The sequence below is a fragment of the Triticum urartu genome, chromosome 3A (assembly GCF_056163025.1).
Source record: "Triticum urartu cultivar PI428250 chromosome 3A, HENAU_Tu73, whole genome shotgun sequence".
Classification (NCBI taxonomy): Eukaryota; Viridiplantae; Streptophyta; class Magnoliopsida; order Poales; family Poaceae; genus Triticum; species Triticum urartu.
The window spans coordinates 295,197,621-295,218,309 of NC_141875.1; positions in this window are offsets into that span (position 1 = coordinate 295,197,621).

Below are 20,689 nucleotides of genomic sequence, written 5' to 3' on the forward strand. Positions count from 1 at the left end.
TGTATCTCAAATCCTATGAGTAGGAACCGGAAATGAGATGTCATTTGGTTGACACCAAAGGAATTTTTCCATTGAGTCTAGGCTCATTTTTATTTTCCTATTAAATGTGGAGGATAGGAACCAATCCTATGTAGGAATAAGAATCCATTCCTATGAACCAAAGGGCTCTAAAGGAAAAAATCCTATAAGAAATCCTATCCTCTAGAATTCCTATGAAATTCCTCCAAACCAACGGAGGCCTTAGAGGGTGCTTGGATCCAAGGGACTTATTTTAGTCTGACTAAAAATAGTCTCTTTCAAAGGCTAAAGTTCCAAGCACCCCTGACTAAAGAGGGGCTAAAACTAGTCTTGAGACTAAATTTTTTTAGTTAGGGGTACCCCTACAAAAATGTGGATTAGTCCTCTCTGTACTCATTTAACTCCTCTCCTTTAACACAGGCGAGTTCCGGATTGGAGGGTTTGGAGGATAATAAAGGCTCATTAACTTGATTTTAGCCTTTTCAGTATTTGGATCCAAGCATGGGTGAGGCTTGCAAGTTTTAGTCCCACTACTTTTAGTCATGGGACTAAAACGTATCCAAGGATCCTCTTAGTTTTATTTGAGGGGTGGGTTGTGCTGGACACCATTATTGTGACTAGCCTTTCTAATAGTACTATATGCATAATTTGGCGACGAGTGCTCTCTATGTGTACCACCTGTTTTTTTAATTTCAATTTTTGCTCCATGGCATAATCCATCGGTAGTACTGCTGTACAAAAGTATACATTTTTTAAAAGGCTAGAGTACTGTTCATCACATATATAGCCAGTTAAATTCTCAACCTAGAACACGTGCATGCCATGTAGTAAACCGATACAGAGGAAGTATAGTAAAAATGAGGTGATTTTACCGAGCGATCGGCGGGGGAGCATGGCCTGTCATGCGGTCCCATGTGTCATGATGTACCAAGGCGATGCGCGTGTCCCTCTTGAGGCAGAAGCAATACTAGTACGTGGTTTGAGATGATGGCGAACCGAAGTGTGAAATAATGGTTGTTTCGTCCGTCTGGGAAAGTGCGGCATTGTGATTTGACGTCTCATTACTCATTACTACTACGGGGCCGGTACGAGTGGGGTGCGTCCCCCCTGCTGTTCTGCACTTTTATTTGGTGCTTGACAAGTCGACCCGGTTGCTATATGTCCCATATGTCGTCGACAGGAAGTACAGAATTCATGAAAGGGAGCGTCGACAGAGGAGTATACTACAAAATTCATGAAAGGGAGCGACTTAGTTTTGGAAAAATCTGTTTTTACGGAGTACGTACCCACTAGGTTTTATAGGGCTCATCTAAAAAACATTCATTTTTTCCGTTTGATAAGTCTCAATTCTACTATACTAGTAGTAGTACCATTACATGTTGGATTTTGAGGTGCATTAGATCACCCGACGCAAGCAGTGTCAAGAGGAAACTAACCAATGCATGTACAAGTTCATGGAAATTTTGTGGTCATTCATGCATTCATTCTAATTAATGCGAGCTTCACCTCATCCTGCGAGCCACCGCGCACGTGGGTGGGGAGACGGCGTACTAAGCAAGCTTCTCCTCGTTCTGCAAGTTGACGGGACACATCAAAAGTACTCCAGTGTATAGAGACTTGCCTCTAAAGTAGGCCCCACATGGTTTGCCTCTTTTTTTAATTTAACATAACGCGTCAAGTCGCAATTTGTTTGTCCACCCGTGGTAGACGATCCTCCCTCCACCAAGTGGACAACCAGTACACATGCCAAATTACCACGTGGGCTGCCTTTTTCGTACAGAAATGAGCTCTACCATGTACCCGCGCTGGTGTGGTTGGGAAAGAGACGGGAGTACGTGCGTTGTGCGTGCACCTCTTCTCTTCGTGCACCTCCCCCACCTACGTCGGTGTGTGTGAGAGAGATACAAACCTAGACATAATGCGCCGTCCATCGCCATGCCTCCGCCCACTCCGACCACAAGTCACCACCACGCCCCACTCCTCCTCACCTTATCTCTCATCTTTCTCCCTCCATTTTTATATACAAGGGCCACTATCAAAATTACAATTTGCAGATATACAAGGCCACTAACACTAATCGATGCAATATTAAGGGTGTTTGCCTCATGGTACTAGCAAAGGAGGACATTAATTATCCCTTGCATGCATGCAGGAGTTTGTAAAAAAATGCATATTGATGTTCCGTGTAATGCACGGGCATCTTGCTAGTCCATGAAAACAACACATGGCAAAATTCCATGGCTTGGGGCGGCAATTGGCTCCGTCGGGCGAGGGGAGGGAGGTGGATCAGTGAGCTGCATAGCTCGTATCCGGCGGGCTACCCAGGCGGCTTGGATGCAGAATAACTACTCTTCGTAAGCCATTGTAAGAGTGGACAAAATGGTGGAGCAAATAGGGGAGCGGCCCGGTCATGAAAGGACGTGTGTCCAGAGTGGATTTCTCGGCTTCCACACGGGCGGGTTTCATGGAGGCGTTTGAATGCGGCACGGAGGCGTGTTCAGCCGGGCATGCCATGAGTGGCGCCGTCGACTCTGACATAGGACACCGCATCATTCTTCCACTGACATGTGGGCTCTTTGGGTGCATGGCATGCATGTCAGTGACCCAACGCAGGAAACGCACAGCAGAGGAACCTTTGGTGGGCCAGGGCGGTCAGAAGCGGGCATTTCATAAACCAATGATTGTTCATTGAGTGTGACGTCATCTTTTTCATGTAGATAAGCCTACTATGTTGATAGCCTGTTCGATACGTTGTGATTCATAAAGACGGCTGCAAAACATCAATGTTCTGCTTATCACAGATAAGATTGATTAATACCCGTAACAATCCATGTCGTTAACAAAGGGTGCGTGCACCTATAGGTTGAACGTGTGTCTTGCGTCGTGTGCTGTGTGCATGCAGGCGTGGGAGTGTTGCGTGCGTGCAAGGGTACGTTTCAGTGTTGCATGCATGGGTGCGTACGTGCGTGTGTTCGTGAGTGCATGTGTACGTGTCAGTGTTGCACACCAGCATGCGTGCGTGTGTACGTGTCAGTGTTGCAGGCCTACATGCGTGCGTGTCTTGCTTGCGTGTCTTGGATGCGTGCATGTGTACGTGTGGGGTGAGGCTACACGTCAGTCGACTGACTTTTTCATCTCTGGTCATTAGATTTTCCAGCCGTTGGATACGAAATCAAGGGCCTCCAGTTTATCATCAAACTCCACCCCCCTGAGCCGCCAGCCACCACTGGGCGAACCGCCAGCCCCCGCCGCCCGCGGCCGGCCCGCCCTCCCTGAAACCACTCATTTATTACCATTTTTGTCCTTCATATACGCGCTGACGGGTGGGTCCTATGGTAATGTGCGCTGCTGAATGTGGACCGTTTGCCTGGTCAATTGATCATGTTATCAACAAATTACGGAGCTGTATGGTGAGCCAGTGACCGTATGATCACCCTAAAATGTACTCCTATTTTATTAACACAGTATAGACTCAAACTACCATTTCTTTCTTTCATATATGGGCTGACAGGTGGGCCCCATGGTTACGCGCCCCGATGGTGCAACACTAGTTGTGCCGCGTGGAACGTTTGACTGGTCAATGGATTGTGTCATCAACAAAATACGGAGTTGTACGGGTGAGCTAGTGGCCATATAGAAGTATATGAGTTTGTAAGCTGCACTAATTCATCTGCAGGATGATCAACTCAAAGCCACTGAGTGAGTCCTCGATAGTGGATGTACAAATCACATGACTGGTGACAAGAATCTATTGATGGATGCTCCATTATCTCCGTCGCATCTGAAGCATATCATCTTTGCTGACAAAGGCAAAAGTCAGGTATTGGGTCTAGGTAAGGTTGCGATCACAAAGGATCAACACATGGACAAAGCCTTGCTTGTTGAGTCCTTAGGATACAACCTTATGTCTGTCTCAATGCTTTGTGATCTTGATATGTTTGTTGTCTTTGGAAAGTACCGTTGTGTTGTGATTATGGAAGCTGACAATTCCAAAGTCTTCGAAGGCTTTAGGAGAGGAAACTTGTATATTGTTGATTTCTCTACAGGACCACAACCAGCCGTGTGCCTACTTGCAAAAGCTTCAGAAGGCTGGCTCTGGCATCGACGACTTGGTCATGCAGGCATGAGGAATTTGCACACGCTTGCAAAGAAGAAGCATGTCATTGGCATTGAGAAAGTCAAATTGCTCAAGGATCACCTGTGCGGAGCCTGTGAAGCTGGGAAGATGACAAAGGCCAAGCATCCAGCGAAGACTATCATGACCAATACTCGCCCATTTGAATTGCTTCACATGGATCTCTTCGGTCCTAATCATTATTCTACTATTTCAAATGAAGCATCTCAATATGGCTTTGTTATTGTTTATGATTACTCTCGTTATACATGGGTACACCTTATTACTTACAAACATGAAGTGCAGGAAGTCTTCAAACGATTTTCCTCGAGGGCTTCAACCAACTTTGGTGTGAAGATCAAGCACAACAGATGTGACAATGGCACCGAGTTCAAGAATTCTGGTCTCGATGACTATCTTGATGAACTTGGTATTAATCATGAGTTATCTGCACCTTACACTCCTCAGTAGAACGTCGTCGTGGAGCGCAATAACAGGACTCTTGCTGAGATGGCTCGCACTATGCTTGATGAATACAAAACGCCTCGTCGTTTCTAACTGAGGCAATTGACACTGCGTGCCATATCATCAACAAAGTATATCTTCACAAATTCTTCAAGAAAGACTGCCTATGAACTCCTCACTGATAAGAAACCCAATGTAAGTTATTTCAAAGTCTTCGGTGCTAAATGTTGGATTAGAGATCCTCATCACAACTCAAAATTTGCACTGAAAGCACATGAAGGTTTTATGCTTGGTTACGGAAAGGACTCGCACACCTACAGAGTCTTCAACAACGTTCTTCACAAGGTTGTTGAAACTATAGATGTGCGGTTCGATGAAACTAATGGCTCGCAAAGAGAGCACCTACCTACTGTGATAGATGAACCAGCACCTGAGGAAACTATCAAGTTCAAGGCTACTGAGGATGTCATTCCCACTGAAGAATCTGCTGAAGAATTCATTCCAGAACATGAAGAACGTCGAGCTAATGCACCTGAAGAAAATACTGAAGAAAATGGTGCTGAACAAAATGCTAATCAAATTCTTCAACGACAACCAGCTCATCCTCGCATTGCAAAAGAAGTGCAAGTTGAAAAGATCATCAATGACATCAAAGCGCCAGGTCCTCTCACACGCTCAAAAGCATCACATTTATCTAACTTTTGTGGGCACTATGCTTTTGTCTCTATTACAGAGCCCACTAAGGTAGATGAAGCATTTCTGGAGCCTGAGTGGATTCAAGCCATGCAAGAAGAATTACATCAGTTCGACCTCAACAATGTCTGGGAACTGGTCAAATGCCCAGATCCTCGCAAGCACAATATCATCGGCACAAAGTGGATCTACCGCAACAAGCAAGACGAAAATGGCCTTGTGGTGAGGAATAAGGCACGGCTTGTAGCTCAAGGCTACACACATGTTGAAGGAATTGATTTCGATGAAACTTTTGCACCTGTTGCTAGACTTGAGGCTATTCGCATATTACTTGCTTATGCTAACCATCATGATATCACTTTATATCAAATGGATGTGAAAAGTGCATTCCTCAATGGTAAGCTTGAGGAAGAAGTATATGTTGCTCAACCCCCAGGTTTTGAAGATCCAAAGAATCCTGACAAAGTCTTCAGACTCAACAAGGCCCTCTATGGCCTCAAGCAGGCCCCACGGGCATGGTATGATACCTTGAACGAATTCCTCATGATGAAAGGCTTCAAACCCGGTTCACTTGGCCCTACTCTTTTCACTAAATCTTATGATGGTGAATTGTTTGTGTGCCAAATATATGTTGATGATATTATCTTTGGTTGTACTGACCAACATTATAGTGATGAATTTGCCTATATGATGAGTGAAGAATATCAAATGTCTATGATGGGAGAGTTGAAATTCTTCTTAGGTCTTCAAATTCGTCAACAACGCAATGGTATATTCATATGTTAGGAGAAATACCTCAAGGATGTACTGAGGAAATTCGGCATGCAAGATTGCAAAGGCGTCAAAATTCCTATGCCCATAAATGGCCATCTGTGCACTGATGAAAATGGTATTGACTTCGATCATAAGGTATACCGCTCCATGATTGGTTCTTTATTGTACTTATGTGCATCTTGGCCAAGCTTAGTGTTTGCATGTGTGCCCGATTTCAAGCTACACCGAAGGAATCACACCATAAGGCTGTGAAGCATATTCTTCGATATCTAGATCACACACCAACACTTGGATTATGGTACCCCAAGGGCTCGGCTTTTGATCTCATTGGATATTCTGACTTTGACTATGCTGGTCATCATGTGGACCGCAAGTCAACATCTGGTACATGTCATTTCCTCGGACGATCCTTGGTCTGTTGGTCCTCGAAGAAACAGAACTGTGTATCACTATCTACTGCTGAAGCTAAGTATATTGCCGCTGGTTCTTGCTGTACTCAATTGCTATGGATGAAGCAAACTCTCAAGGACTACGACGTCAACGTGAAGAATGTGCCTCCCTACTGTGACAATTAGAGTGCCATCAAGATTGCTCACAATCCCAGTTTAGCACTCGAAGACAAAGCACATTCAGATTCGTCATCATTTTCTTCGTGATCATGTGTTGAAGGGCGACATTTCTATTGAGCATGTGAAGACTGAAGAACAGCTAGCCGATATCTTCACAAAGCCCTTGGATGAGAAGAGATTTAGCAAGTTGCGGTGTGAGCTAAATATCCTAGAATCTTCGAATGTTTTTTGAAAAGGACACTCATCCTAACACTTATGCAAAATTGATGACTTAGATGTGCAACACATGAAGAAACGTTTTTCTTCAATCAATGAAGAATAACACTCTTAGTGTGAAGAAATTAACGAAGAATTTGATTCTCAGAACCCTATGATAATTGTACACGGTGTCTAAAATCATCATTCTTATATGGTGGGTCACGCCACCACCAAAAGTTGAAATTCCTCAATTGTTCATATTCTTCAACTTTGCATTGTCTTCACTGCTTCCGTCGTTTTTCTTCATTGGCTATATATATATATATATATATATGAGTTTATGTCCTCTACAGCATTCACTTATTGTTAATTCTTCAAGTTGGTTTTTTCTGCTAAGTCAATGTGATCGGACACTTCCCCTCTATGCTATACTCAACCCAATCTGTTCACAAATTCTTCATATGCGTTCTATTTGAAACTCGTTCAAAATCTTCACTATGTCCTTGTCAGCTGAAGAAATTGCGAACGAAACATTAAAACCTATCTTATCTAAATTTTCGGCTTTGCCGCTCAAACCGTTCTGCATCCCACGATATACTTATCCACTCACACACGATCTAACACGATCTCCACTTCTCACTACGTGGGTGACACTTGTCATGCGAACGAGAAGGGTCAAGGACACATTCATCCAATTTCTTCGGGCGAGCAGTTTTTCACCGTGGCAATAAATACCCCTCGTTCCCTTCCTCACTTCTTTTACTCCGCTTGACCTCTCTCTCCAGCTCGAGCTTCTCAAACCCTAGCGTCGCCGCTACTTCATCGTCGCCGGTGAGGAAGAGCTTCACTGCCTCAACCTCGTTGCCGACGTACTCGCGCCGACCGCGGAAATCTTCACTCCGCCGCCGCCATAGCCGTCTTCCTCCGCTGAGTTAGGGCGTGGAAGATCTACACAGAGGAACTTCACCTCTCCACTTCACTATTCGTCATGTTCTTCATCCAGGGTAACTAAAAGTTACTTTTACTGCCGTCGTGATTCGAATGATTATCTACAAAATCTTCAAAGGTGTTTTTCTTCATATCTTCACATACTAAACACCTCACAAGTCATCTGTTCTTGATTCGTTTCTCTAAGCATTATTTTTCTTCAAGATTCCTCAATTGTGTGGATCTTCGATCTATACAACTCTGGAACCTAAGAAAAAGAACGCTTAGTGAAATTCTTCAAGACGCATCCGGTCAAATACCTCAAACTTGTTCTTTTTGAAAAACCTTCTGAGAACGCATATGACCTCTCCAAATTTCTCGCAACTATACTGTATTCACAGGTACTCATGTCAGCTGCTGAATCACTAGGTTCTCATCAACTTAACTCATTTGCAGCGTTCCTCGAAGAAAAGTTGCATACTTCTTCAGAGAATTCAATTGTCCAAATTCCTCAACTAAAGAAAATGTCTGATGGTAAGAAGCCATAAAAGGTTGGAAAGAGGCCTAAGGTCAATACAACATTTGAGATCCCTGATGAAATATATGCTGGGTACTGCACACCTACTGAGGAGACCAAAAATGAGCGCAAGGTGCGCATTCAGAAGATAGAGAGGAGATGGGCCAGAGAATGGAGGGAGTACAGATATGTCACTCCCAAGTATATGAAGAAATTCGCACTCAATCCTCCATGCCCAAGACCTCCATTGGCACCTGCCCAAATCGCTGATCCCACTAGCCTCAAGCGCGGTGAGGACTATCCTGATGAATGGGCCAAGCGCCAAGCCAAGTTGGCTAAGCAAGCCAAAGAAGAAGTGAGGAAATTCAATGAAGACTCTGCTGCTGCTGCTGCCTCTGCTGAGGCCTTTGCGGTCAAGCCAAAGAAGGCTATGTCAAAGAAGCCTGCGCGCAAGCCAAGTGCTTCACCAACAATGCCCTCAAGGCCAAATTCCTCAGCAATGCCCTCACGGCCAGAATCCTCAAAGCCCTCACGGCCAATTCCTCATGCTGATCATGTCCCTCAAAAGTCCTCAGCTCCTCTGCCAAAGTCTTCGGTAGTTCTGACTAAATCCTTAGCACCTGTGCATCTTGCCTTGTGCCAAAGTAGTGCAGGCATGTCCATTGCCTCAGGTGTCTCAGCAAGTTCCTCAGCTGCACCAAGTTCCTCAGCTGGCCCCTCACTGTTGAAGACAAAGTCAACTGCTGGACGCGGTCCTCGACCAAGTCCTCAAAAGAAGCAAGTCGCTTTCCAAGTGCCGTCTGATGAAGACGAAGCTGATGATGATGAACTTGCAGAAATCATCAGAGATAGGCAAGTCAGGGCCGCTAGAGCCAAGGGAACAAATGTGCCACTGCTTTTGGATCCCAAGTTGATCCTCGAATACATTGATGTTTGGCACAAGGACCCCAACACTCCCATGCCTGATTTCAAGCTGACTCCTGGTCAAAGTCACATGCTGACTCACTTCATACAAGAAGAGAAATGGAAATTTGAACAGGTGAGGAGAGTGAAGAAAGCGCAGTACAAGAAAGAGCGCTTTCTGAAGCAAAACATTCCGAAGCTTTCACCTGAAGAACTTGTTGCTCTCCAATCAGAAATCAAGAAACTAAGTGATGAATTTGATCGCTATTATGCTGACTGGCTGGGAGCCAAAGTCAGATTTGTAAAGATAACAGAACAGTTTACCTCCAATGTTGCATCCCCAACGCAACATGCAATTCCTCAGGCTGAAGCATCTGCTTAGCCTACTGAAGAAAATGCCAGCACCGCTGATGACAATCAGGTTTCTGAAGAAAATGTGAGTTCCAGGGCTGATGACTGCATTCCAGCCACTGAAGAAATTGCCAGGGTACCCACTAGTGGTGCGCCTGAAGAAAATGAAGAAAATCAACCAGATTCCTCAGCTGCTCCTGCGCCAACTTCAACTCCAATCCTTCCATCTACATCAGATGTGAAGAAGACCAAGGCTGCAGAGCGTGCTGCAGTGAAGAAAAGGAAAGCATCAGCCGCTTCAGATTCTTCAGCTTCGAAGAAGATGAAGCCTATGACAAGTTCATTTGCATATCCCATTGATGTTGTTCCCATCTCAACCAGGCCATCAAAGGACCTTGTTCCTTTTGATGAAGAATATGTGATCCCCAGCGGAACTGATGAAGAAACTCCTCCTGCTGCTTCGTCAGAGCAGATAGATGAAGAAATTGAAGTGGATGTGATCCCTCCAACACATGTCATCTCCTCGCCCATGCCTCAGTTCACAGCTGAAGAGGCTGGCATTGAAGAAATGGAAGATGAAGATGTGGACGTTGGCTGCTCCACACCCGTAATCAGTGATGAATTCTGGGAAAGCCAGCATCCAAACTCTCCAATGTTCACACCGCTGCAGCAAATACCTCAGTCGCCTGCACCAACTGTTCAAATGGGCTCTGAAGAAACTCACCCCACTTCATCTGTGCATGAGGAAATTCCAGCCACCAGTGCTGAAGAAAATGCTGCTGCTGAACAACTGAAGACGCAAACTGCCACGGAAGAGGAACCAGAAATTCCTCAGCCTGAAGAACGTGCGATTGAGATTCCTGAGGTCGTGATGCAACTCACTGACACTCCTCTGCCGAAGCCAAAGGATCCATTCTCACGCAAGCAAAAGTTCAAGGCTGATGATTTCTTCGGCGAGCACGTATTCTTCAAAGATTACAACCCATATAACTCTGCTCGCATTAGGCAGAGGCGTTTCTGGACTGCTAGTCAAGCCAATTTCTATTCCTCAGTGCTGTTCAACAAGGAGAAAATCTTCTACCATGAGCATATTCCTCACGTGGATATGGAATCTCTGTCGTGCTTTGCACCAGTCCTCAATGTTCTTCATGACACTGGACTGTTAAACTTTTGTTTTGACATCTGCGATTGGAATGAAGAACTGATTCTTCAATTCTATGCAACGCTGCGCATCACAGGAGATGCTGAAGATGTGAATTCATGGGTGCTGGACTGGATGTCTAAAAACACTCACTACACTGCACCAGCCTCTGAATTGCTTCGTGCTCTACCACTCAGTCCTCCCCTTGAAGAAGCTAGCTGCATCTACAGTGAACCTAAGCTCACAAATCATTACATGCATGTGCTGATGAAACCTTTGAAGCCAGGTCAAGCACCAAGAACCAAATTCCTCGTGAAGGAATTGCTTTACATGCTCAGAACTGTCTATCGTATTCTTACAAGGGCAATCAGTCCTATCAAAGGCCAAGACTCATCTGATGAGGAAATTGTTGGCATCATGAAGAATCTGGTATTCAACATCGTTCATGGCATTCCTGTCAATTATCACGATTTCTTCATGAGGACTATGGCAAATGTTGCACTGTCTCCATTTGAGCTGAAGCCTTATGCACCTTGGATTATGAGATTCCTCAGGACAAGGTCTTCACTCAACTACAAAGCTGATTTTCAAAATCACCTCAGCTACTTGCCCCCAATTGAAGTCCTCAAGCAGACATATTCCTCAGTTGATGGAAAGGGCAAGGCACCAGCCATAATAGATGAAAGCATTCATCCATTGGATGGTCAGTTTCGCAAGGCTGCCTCTTATTCCACCAATGATGACTCTGCCACACATGACTCTGCCAATGCACCCAAGTCCACTCGTCAAGCCACTGCTCCGCGCGTGATGACTGACCGTGAACTTCTGCTTAGTCTTCACCAGAAGGTGGATCAAAATCACAAATGGGTTAAGCGTCAGTTTGGTTCATTTCTTCACAACATGACTGCCACACACAATGCAGTGAAGAAAAACCATTACTACCTCCATCAAGTCTTCGGTTGCACCTGGCAATCCAATCACATCTGTATGGTGAAGACGATCTGAAGAAAATGGGTCTCAAAGAAGATTTTGATTGGTCTGCACCTCCTCCGAAGAAATTCAAGAAGGCCAAGGTTCCTTATCTGGTGGCCAGGTCATATTCTTCATCGCGCGACACTGATGAAAATGAAGACTTGGACGACACTGCGGTAGGCCCTACTACAACAAACGACCCCAACAATGCTGGCGCTCCTTCATCAACTTGATATTCTTTAGGGGCGTTAGTCCTCATATTCGATCATTTTGGTCATTTGATGACAAAGGGTGAGAATTTTGAGTTAGTCTTCAAGCGGGTCTTTCTATATGGGCATTTTTTTGTTAAGTTACAACTCTCGTTCTTCTGAAACTTTATTGGATCGAGTTGTAAACTTAAACTCGATGGTGCTCTGATACTTTTGAGACATTTATCTGCATGCTTATTCCTCGTTAAATATTATTGCACGCATGTTGAATTACATCAGTCACCATATTTGATCATGCATTTCAAATTCTTCACTGTTATATGTCAAATGCGTGTATGAATTACAAGATATAGGGGGAGATCTCCATGATTCAATTCTTCAAGTGTGCATGCTTCAAAAGAAAATTACTCACTATGCACATCTTCAGGGGGAGTTCTTCTATATCTTGCAATCAAATTCCTCAATATCAGTACTTACACTTCATATGTTTATCCCCGTTGAAAACTTAACCTACATTGTCATCAATCACCAAAAAGGGGGAGATTGTAAGTGCATCTAGTGACCCTTAGTGATTTTGGTGTATTGAAGACTTATAGGTTAAGGGACTAATGCGTTTGTGAGTGTACACAGGTCTATAAGTCTATAAGGAGTTTGATATTTATAGAGAAAGTCGACCCCTAAAAATGAAGTTCTTCGACTAAAGACTTTGGTATTCTGAAGACTTTCTAAAGACTTTGAAAGTGAAGAAATTAGTGTGACCTTGAAGACTTGGTATTCGTTCGAGGAACATGAAGCGTGAAGACTTTTGTTTTCGTAGTTTCATTTTCTCTTTCTTGAGTCATAGGAAACACCATATTGTTAAAGGGGGTCAAGGAAATACTAAGGAAAAATTTCCATGTGATACTCAACTCAAAATCCTACACCTACCAATCCCTTCGAGTGAAGCCATTGGAAATCTCATACAGTTCAGTCAATTTCGTCAGTGATAGAGATGAAGTTCATCTGGTCTCTGAGGAATTTGTTCTGACTGAGGAGTTAGGAATTCGCCAGTGTGGATTGCCTACACAGTGAGGAACATGATAGCCCTGAGGATTTTGCTAGTCAAACTTCTGACCGTTGCTGTGCTATGCGCCAGCTGTCCCAAAATATCTATCCACCTAACGGTCATATCATTGAAGGGCATTTATGTCTTATCATGTCGGGCTGCTCCCTAGGCTATAAATAGCCGCCCCCTACAACCACTAGCTGGTTGGCTGCTCCGAGAGAAACTGACACTTGTCATTTGAGAGCAACCCATCCTCCGAGGACTTTGAGCGAAAATCATCAAGTGAGGAAAAACGAAAAACCCAAAACCCAAACACCTACAAACCCCAAGTGATTGAGCATCACTGAAGAGATTGATCCTGCGTGGATCCGAAGCTTGTTACCTTTGAAGGCTGTGCTTCTTCCAGACGGATAGGCGTCATGGTCTAGAGCATCCAAGAGGAATTGTGGATCGCCGAGTGACCAAGTTTGTGAAGATTTGGAACTCTCCTGAAGACTTACCATGAGTTATTGGGCGATGTCTGGGTGACCTTACCTCAAGGAGAATACGGTGAGGACTGGGTGTCCTGAGCTGCGTGTTCAAGACTGGGTGTCCGGGACTGTGTGTCCTCGAGTTCAAATACTCAGCCGCTCCAACCAGACATACAACTGAGACAGCAGTTGGAACTTGTCTACCAAATCATTGTCTTCACCAAGATTACTTGTTCTATTTCCTCAACTCTTTCATTTCCTCATAACTGTGTTAAGTGCTTGTTCATATTTGTGCTTGAAGACTTTGACTGAAGACTTTCTCAATTTCCGCAGTTCAATTTATTTAATCAGTTTGTCTTCATCCTGTGTTATCTTTGCTTATGCTTCCTGTACTCTGTGCCTGTCTTCATTTCATCATGATGACTATGCTTGTATTCTGTTATGCTTACTTTTGAGTACTTATTCCACTACTAGTAGTTCTTCGCTAAGAATTTCCTCACCGGCAAATTCCTCAGTGAAGAATTTCTTACAAATCGCCTATTCACCCCCCTCTAGTCGATATAACGCACTTTCAATGGCCCAACGAATTTGTTATACATTCTGATCATGAATCTTTGAAACACATTAAAAGTCAAGCAAAACTGAACCGTAGACATGCTAAATGCATTGAATTCATTGAGACTTTCCCTTATGTCATTAAACACAAGAAGGGTAAAGAAAATGTTATCGCTGATGCATTGTCTCGTCGTTATACTATGCTTTCACAACTTGACTTTAATATATTTGGTTTGGAGACCATCAAAGATAAATATGTGCATGATGCTGAATTTAAAGATGTATTGCAGAATTGTAAGGAGGGGAGAACTTGGAACAAGTTCGTTCTTAACGATTGAGGGAGTCCTGGATTAGGGGGTATCCGGATAGCCTGATTATATCCTTTGGCCGGACTGTTGGACTATGAATATACAAGATTGAAGACTTCATCCCGTGTTCGGATGGGATTCTCCTTGGCGTGGAAGGCAAGCTTGGCAGTACGGATATGTAGATCTACTTCCTTGTAACCGAATCTGTGTAACCCTAGCCCCCTCCGGTGTCTATATGAACTGGAGGGTTTAGTCCGTAGGACCGACAACAATCATACCATAGGCTAGCTTCTAGGCTTTAGCCTCTCTGATCTCATGGTAGATCAACTCTTGTACTACTCATATTATCAAGAACAATCAAGCAGGACATAGGGTATTACCTCCATCAAGAGGGCCCGAACAGGGGTAAACATCGTGTCCCCTGCCTCCTGTTACCATCCGCCTAGACGCACAATTCGGGACCCCCTACCCGAGATCCGCCGGTTTTGACACCGACATTGGTGCTTTCATTGAGAGTTCCACTGTGCCGTCACCGTAAGGAAGGATGCCTCGTCTCATTGTTAAAAACAACATTACCACCATGGGAGCCCTGGCTGTCAGCAAAACTCTCCGGCTAGGCAGTTTCGTCATGACCGCCCATTCAGCTGCTGCACCGACGATGACTTCTCGGGTCATCGAAAACAACCTCCACGTCGGCTCGGAATTTGCCGAGCAGATGGATCCAATGGAGCTCTCATCCCTAAACGAGCTCTTGGATCACATCGCTGCCTTGGGAGTTGCTACAGACTATGATCGGATTGGGCTTAAACCCGATCAAAGGGAGATTAACTCTTCACCGGTCACCCACCATATTGCGGTGGTGGAGGAACAATGCGGCGATTCTTCCTCTATCTTGAGGACTAACTATGTCCGGATTCCTGATCTCTCCAAGCTGGATACCCGTTTACGAGAGGACATCACCCAAGCCCTGAACCTAGAGTCAGGCGGCGGGCCAGACTTATCGGGCAACATCCCGGAACCCGAACTTCCAAGATTGGAAACTCCTCGGCCCCTGGGTCTCAGATCGGGTAAGGGTTCGGACTCAAATCCACCCACCCACCCAAACATAAACGATCTTTCCCACATCAGGCAAGCGCCCCAGGAAACAGTACATCATTATTGGGCCAGATTCCTCCTTGTGATGAACAAGGTTAAGGACTATCGCGAGGAAGACGCAGTCTCATTTATCCGCAATAATTGCATGGACAAGGGAATCCTTAATTCCATAAGTCGCTGCGACATATCACGCTTCGCTGACTAGGCGTCCATAGTACGAAAGTACTGTGCGATGGAAAGCGCCTGGAAAACCGAAACGAAATTTTGGGATAATCCGGCTCCAAATATACACCCAGTCCTAAGTAAAAAGGTGCACTATCATAAGACACCCGAGTTAATTACAAAGAAGCAAAAACCCTCTACAGGGCGTGGAACCGTATTGGAGGGATGGCTCAACGGACCCTGCAAAATTCATAGTACAGTGGATACCATACCAACACACAGCCTTAGAGCGTGTTGGGTACTCCGGCAGGTGGCCAAAAGTGATGATGAAGATCTTCTCATCCCAGATGCCACAGAGCACCATCCCGAGGATAATAATACGGTATTAACAGTCTTCAAAACCTTCGCATCAAATAATAGGCGCAAGCGAACACTCCGCAGCCTTGCCGAAATCTGTCATGTGGCAGCAATAACTCCATGGAATGACATGGCTATTACCTTCAACACCAGTGACGAACCTAAATTCCGAACTGCCCGAGCACCGGCCGCACTGGTCCTCAGTCCAATTGTGGATGGCTTTCGACTCACCAAAGTACTCATGGACGGCGGAAGTGGATTAAACCTCATCTATGAGGAAACTCTTCAAAAATGGAAATAGACTGGAACCGCATTAAGCAAAGCAGCACAACCTTCAGAGGAATCATCCCCAGTCGGGAAGCGCGCTGTGCTGTGAAAATCACACTAGATGTGGTATTCGGCACGCCGGAGAACTATAGGTCCGAAGAAATTACATTCCAAGTGGCCCCGTTCAGTAGCGGATACCACGCCCTTTTAGGGCGGGAGGCGTTCACGATCTTCCAAGCCATGCCCCATTACAGGTACATGAAGCTCAAAATGCCCGGGCCCAACGGAATCATCACTCTTGCTAGTGATCCGGACACAGCACTCTGCGCCAGAAACAAAACAGCTGCATTGGCCCTCGAGGCATTATCCAAAGCCCTTTCGGCCGAGGAATTAACTGCGCTACGCTCCACAGTGGACAGGCACGACGTGATACTTGACAAGAGATCCAAGTCCACCTATTTTAAACCAGCAGATGAAATAGTCAAATTCCAAGTCCACCCAATGGACCCTACAAAAATAGCCTCCATCGAGGCACAGTTAAACCCCACCGTGGACGCTGCACTACGAGAGTTCCTCCGCGAGAATTGGGACATATTTGCCTGGCACCCCTCAGACATGCCAGGAATCCCACGCAGGCTGGCCGAGCACAGCCTTAATATTCTAAACAGATTCAAGTCGGTCAAGCAGACTCTTCGGCATTTCTTTGAATCTAAGAGACAAGCTATGGGAGAGGAACTAGCGAAGTTATTGGAGACTGTATTCATTAGAGAAATAAAACACCTGGACTGGCTAGCAAACCTGGTAATGGTACCAAAGAAGGACAAATCATGGCGCCTATGTGTCGATTTCAAGGACCTCAACAAGGCTTTCCCAAAGGATCCCTTCCCCCTCCCCCGCATCAATCAAATTCTCGATGCTACCGCAAGACATGATTCATTGTGTTTCCTCGACGCATACTCCGGCTACCACCAAATCAAGATGGCGGAGTCCGACCAAGCTGCAATGACATTTATCACACCATACGGCCCCTTCTGTTTCAACACAATGCCTTTTGGTCTCAAAAACACCGGCGCAACATATCAGCGCATGATTCAGACATGTCTGGAGAAACAGATCGGCAAAACAGTAGAGGCATACGTAGATGATGTGGTCGTCAAAACCAAACACGTCGACTCTCTAATAGATGACTTGAGGCTCACATTCGACAACCTCCGAACATACGACATCAAGCTCAATCTGGAAAATGCGTTTTCGGTGTACCAGCCGAAAAGCTCCTGGGTTTCATTGTCTCCAGTAGAGGAATTGAAGCAAATCCGAGCTCTATCATAGTTGGCTATCCCAACGGACCTCAAACAAATCCAGAAATTAACCGGATGTGTGGCGGCTCTAAGCTGCTTTATCTCCCGCTTAGGAGAAAAGGCATTACCCCTTTATCGCCTCCTTCGGCGCACCGAACACTTCGAGTGGACGGACGCTCCCATAGCAGGATTAGAAGAAATAAAATACATACTGGCAACCAACCCAATCCTGGCCGTGCCAAACATCGGCAAACCAATGTTGTTGTACATTGCGCCAACTCATCAGGTTGTAAGCGCAGTGCTCGTTGTCGAACGAGAAACGGATGGACATAAATTCCCCCTTCAAAAGCAGGTATATTATGTATCCACTGTCCTCACTCCATGCAAATCATGGTACCCACATTATCAAAAGATAGCCTATGCGGTATTCATGGCATCCCGGAAGCTGCGACACTGCTTTCAAGAGTGTTCAATTACAGTAGCCTCGGAAGTGCCACTTAATGATATTATAAACAACCGCGACGCCACGGGCCGGATTGCCAAATGGGCCATTGAGCTCCTCCCATTCGACATAACATACAAACCCCGGCGAGCCATTAAATCGGAAGTATTGGCCAACTTTGTCGCCGAATGGACAGAAGCCGAACTCCCTAAACAGTACGGCGCATACTCCAATTGGATCATGCAATTCGACGGCTCCAAAATGCTGGCTAGTCTGGGGGCTGGCGTCGTCCTGACGTCCCCAATCGGAAATACAGTTCAATACGTACTACAGATACTGTATACATACACCAACAACGCAGCCGAATACGAAGCCCTGTTACATGGTCTTCGGATGGCAGTTTCCATGGGAATTCAACGCTTGGAGGTGCGTGGGGATTCGAACCTCGCAATATCCCAAATAAATGGAGACTTCGATGCCAAGGAACCGAAGATGGCGGCCAATCGCAACACCGTCCTAAAGATGTCAGCTCGGTTCGAGGGGCTCGAATTTCACCATGTGGCTCGAGAAAACAATCAGGCGGCGGATATCCTCGCCCGCATCGGCGCAAAACGCGATGCGGTACCCCCCAACATCTTTTTGGAGAGGTTGTTTAAGCCATCTGTGGTATGGGAAGGGGACACCGGTAACAATAGTCCGGACCTTGCCAAAATGCCCAATACCGAATACTCTGACATAATCGGAGGCTCTGCCAACGAAATAACACCTTCAACCCACATAATAATGGCCATCATTGCCCCGTGGATAGAACCATTCCTGGCCTACCTAACTAGGCAGGAACTTCCTGAGGACCAAAATGAGGCACGCTGCATAGTGCGGCGATCTAAAGCCTACAAGGTCCACGAGGGAGAGCTGTATAAAAAAAGCACTACCGGAGTCCTTCAAAGGTGCATCCCCGAAGAGGAAGGGCGGAAGCTTTTGGCAAAAATTCATGCCGGACTTGGCGGCCACCACGCCACAGCCCGGGCCCTTGTAAGCAAGGCCTTCCGTACAAGTTTTTATTGGCCGAAGGTCCGGGTAGATGCACAGGACTTGGTCCAACGCTGCGTCGGTTGCCAGCTTTTCGCAAACCAAAGCCACATGCCACCCACCGACCTCCAAACAATCCCCATTACCTGGCCCTTCGCGGTCTCGGGGCTTGACATGGTTGGACCCCTTAAAGGGGGAACCCATAAGAACAAATACTTACTGGTCATGGTGGATAAATTCACCAAATGGATAGAAGCCAAACCTGCTAAAACGGCCGAATCCGGACCGGTGATAGACTTCATATCTGGGGTTGTACACCGTTATGGCGTCCCCCACAACATCATCACTAACAACGGCACGAACTTCACGGCCGACGAGGTAAAACTCTGGTGCAGAAACATGGCAATTAAGCTCGATTATGCCTCTGTCTATCACCCAAAAAACTAACAGCCAAGTTGAGTGAGCAGATGGTCTTATCATGAGCGGCATCAAACCCAGATTAGTGCGGTTCTTAAAGGAGTCTAACACGCACTAGGTAGAGGAGCTCGACTCCGTACTCTGGGGGCAGCGGACCACGCCGAATCGTACTACCGGATACACACCCTTCTTTATGGTGTACGGCACAGAGGCGGTTCTGCCCTGCAACATAATTCATGACTCACCTTGAGTGCGCATGTAGGAAGAAAGAGAAGCCGAGCTCGATCGGCAGGACAGTCTGGACACCCTGGAGGAGGAGCGCGACATGGCAAAAGCGGCCAAAACAGAGAACCAGCTAGCGGGTCTGGCAGGTTGGTGGAGGCAGCGGCGCCAGCTGGTGGAGCGGCTGACTGGTGAGTCTCAGCCTGGTCAGCGTGAGCAGCAGTCACATGCGGCTCGTTGCTTGAGGCTCGATTGGGCTAAGGCTGGCCGTCTGTTCCATCTTCCGGTATGTCATCTTCTCCATCCTCACCCTCCTCATCCTCATCCTCATCGCTGGAGGCGATCTCCTCCGTTGAGTCATCCTCGTCGTCCGGGTTCAGCCCGAACCAGTTGGGCGGCACCACGGCGCCCCACTCATCCAGCTCGGGGACAAAGACATTGGTGTCGGCGTACTCGGCAAGAGCCGCCGCACGTTGAGAAAGCGCACGGTCCACCACTGCCAGCTCCGGCCTGGCTTCAGCCCGAAAAGTGGAAAGCTGGTCCCGGTTCAGCCCGGGGTACCATGCCTTGACGAACTCCAAGGCCGTCCGCGCACCCGCCCGAGCTGCAGCGCCCTTCCAAGCCTCAAAGCAGCCTTCTCCTACCTCCAGCCAGTCGGCAGTCCGACTGGGGGTGTGCGACACTTGGGCGTTTGGCCAGAGGGCGGACAACACCTGAGACCTGGCGCGTTGAAGGCGACGGAGCATGTGGTGGGCCGGCTGGAGACGCGTCCTGACGGTGATAAGCTGCTCGTTGAGATTCCGACGCGCGTTGGGAGGAATCTCAACTCCAACCCTCCCGCGCCGCTCACGCCACACCTCGATGGTCTAGCCCACGGCAACGGCGTAACGGGGGAAGAATTTTGCGCTAGAAAATGATCAAAAATTAGAAGTCGGAAGCCGACTCCTGCTATAGTTGGCGGTTCTTCAAAGGGAAAAAGGGACTTACCGTCGATCATGTCCTCGATCTCGCCGAGCCATCAGCGAGGATTATCGTCTTCTCTGCCCAGTTCGAGTGTTGAGTCTCGAACTTGGCCGTGAGGGATTCTTCCGCCTCCTTCAGCTTTTGGAGCTCCGCCTCCTTCAACTTCCGACTCATTGCTAAGGGGGTCGCACTCCTGGGCCGCCTTGCT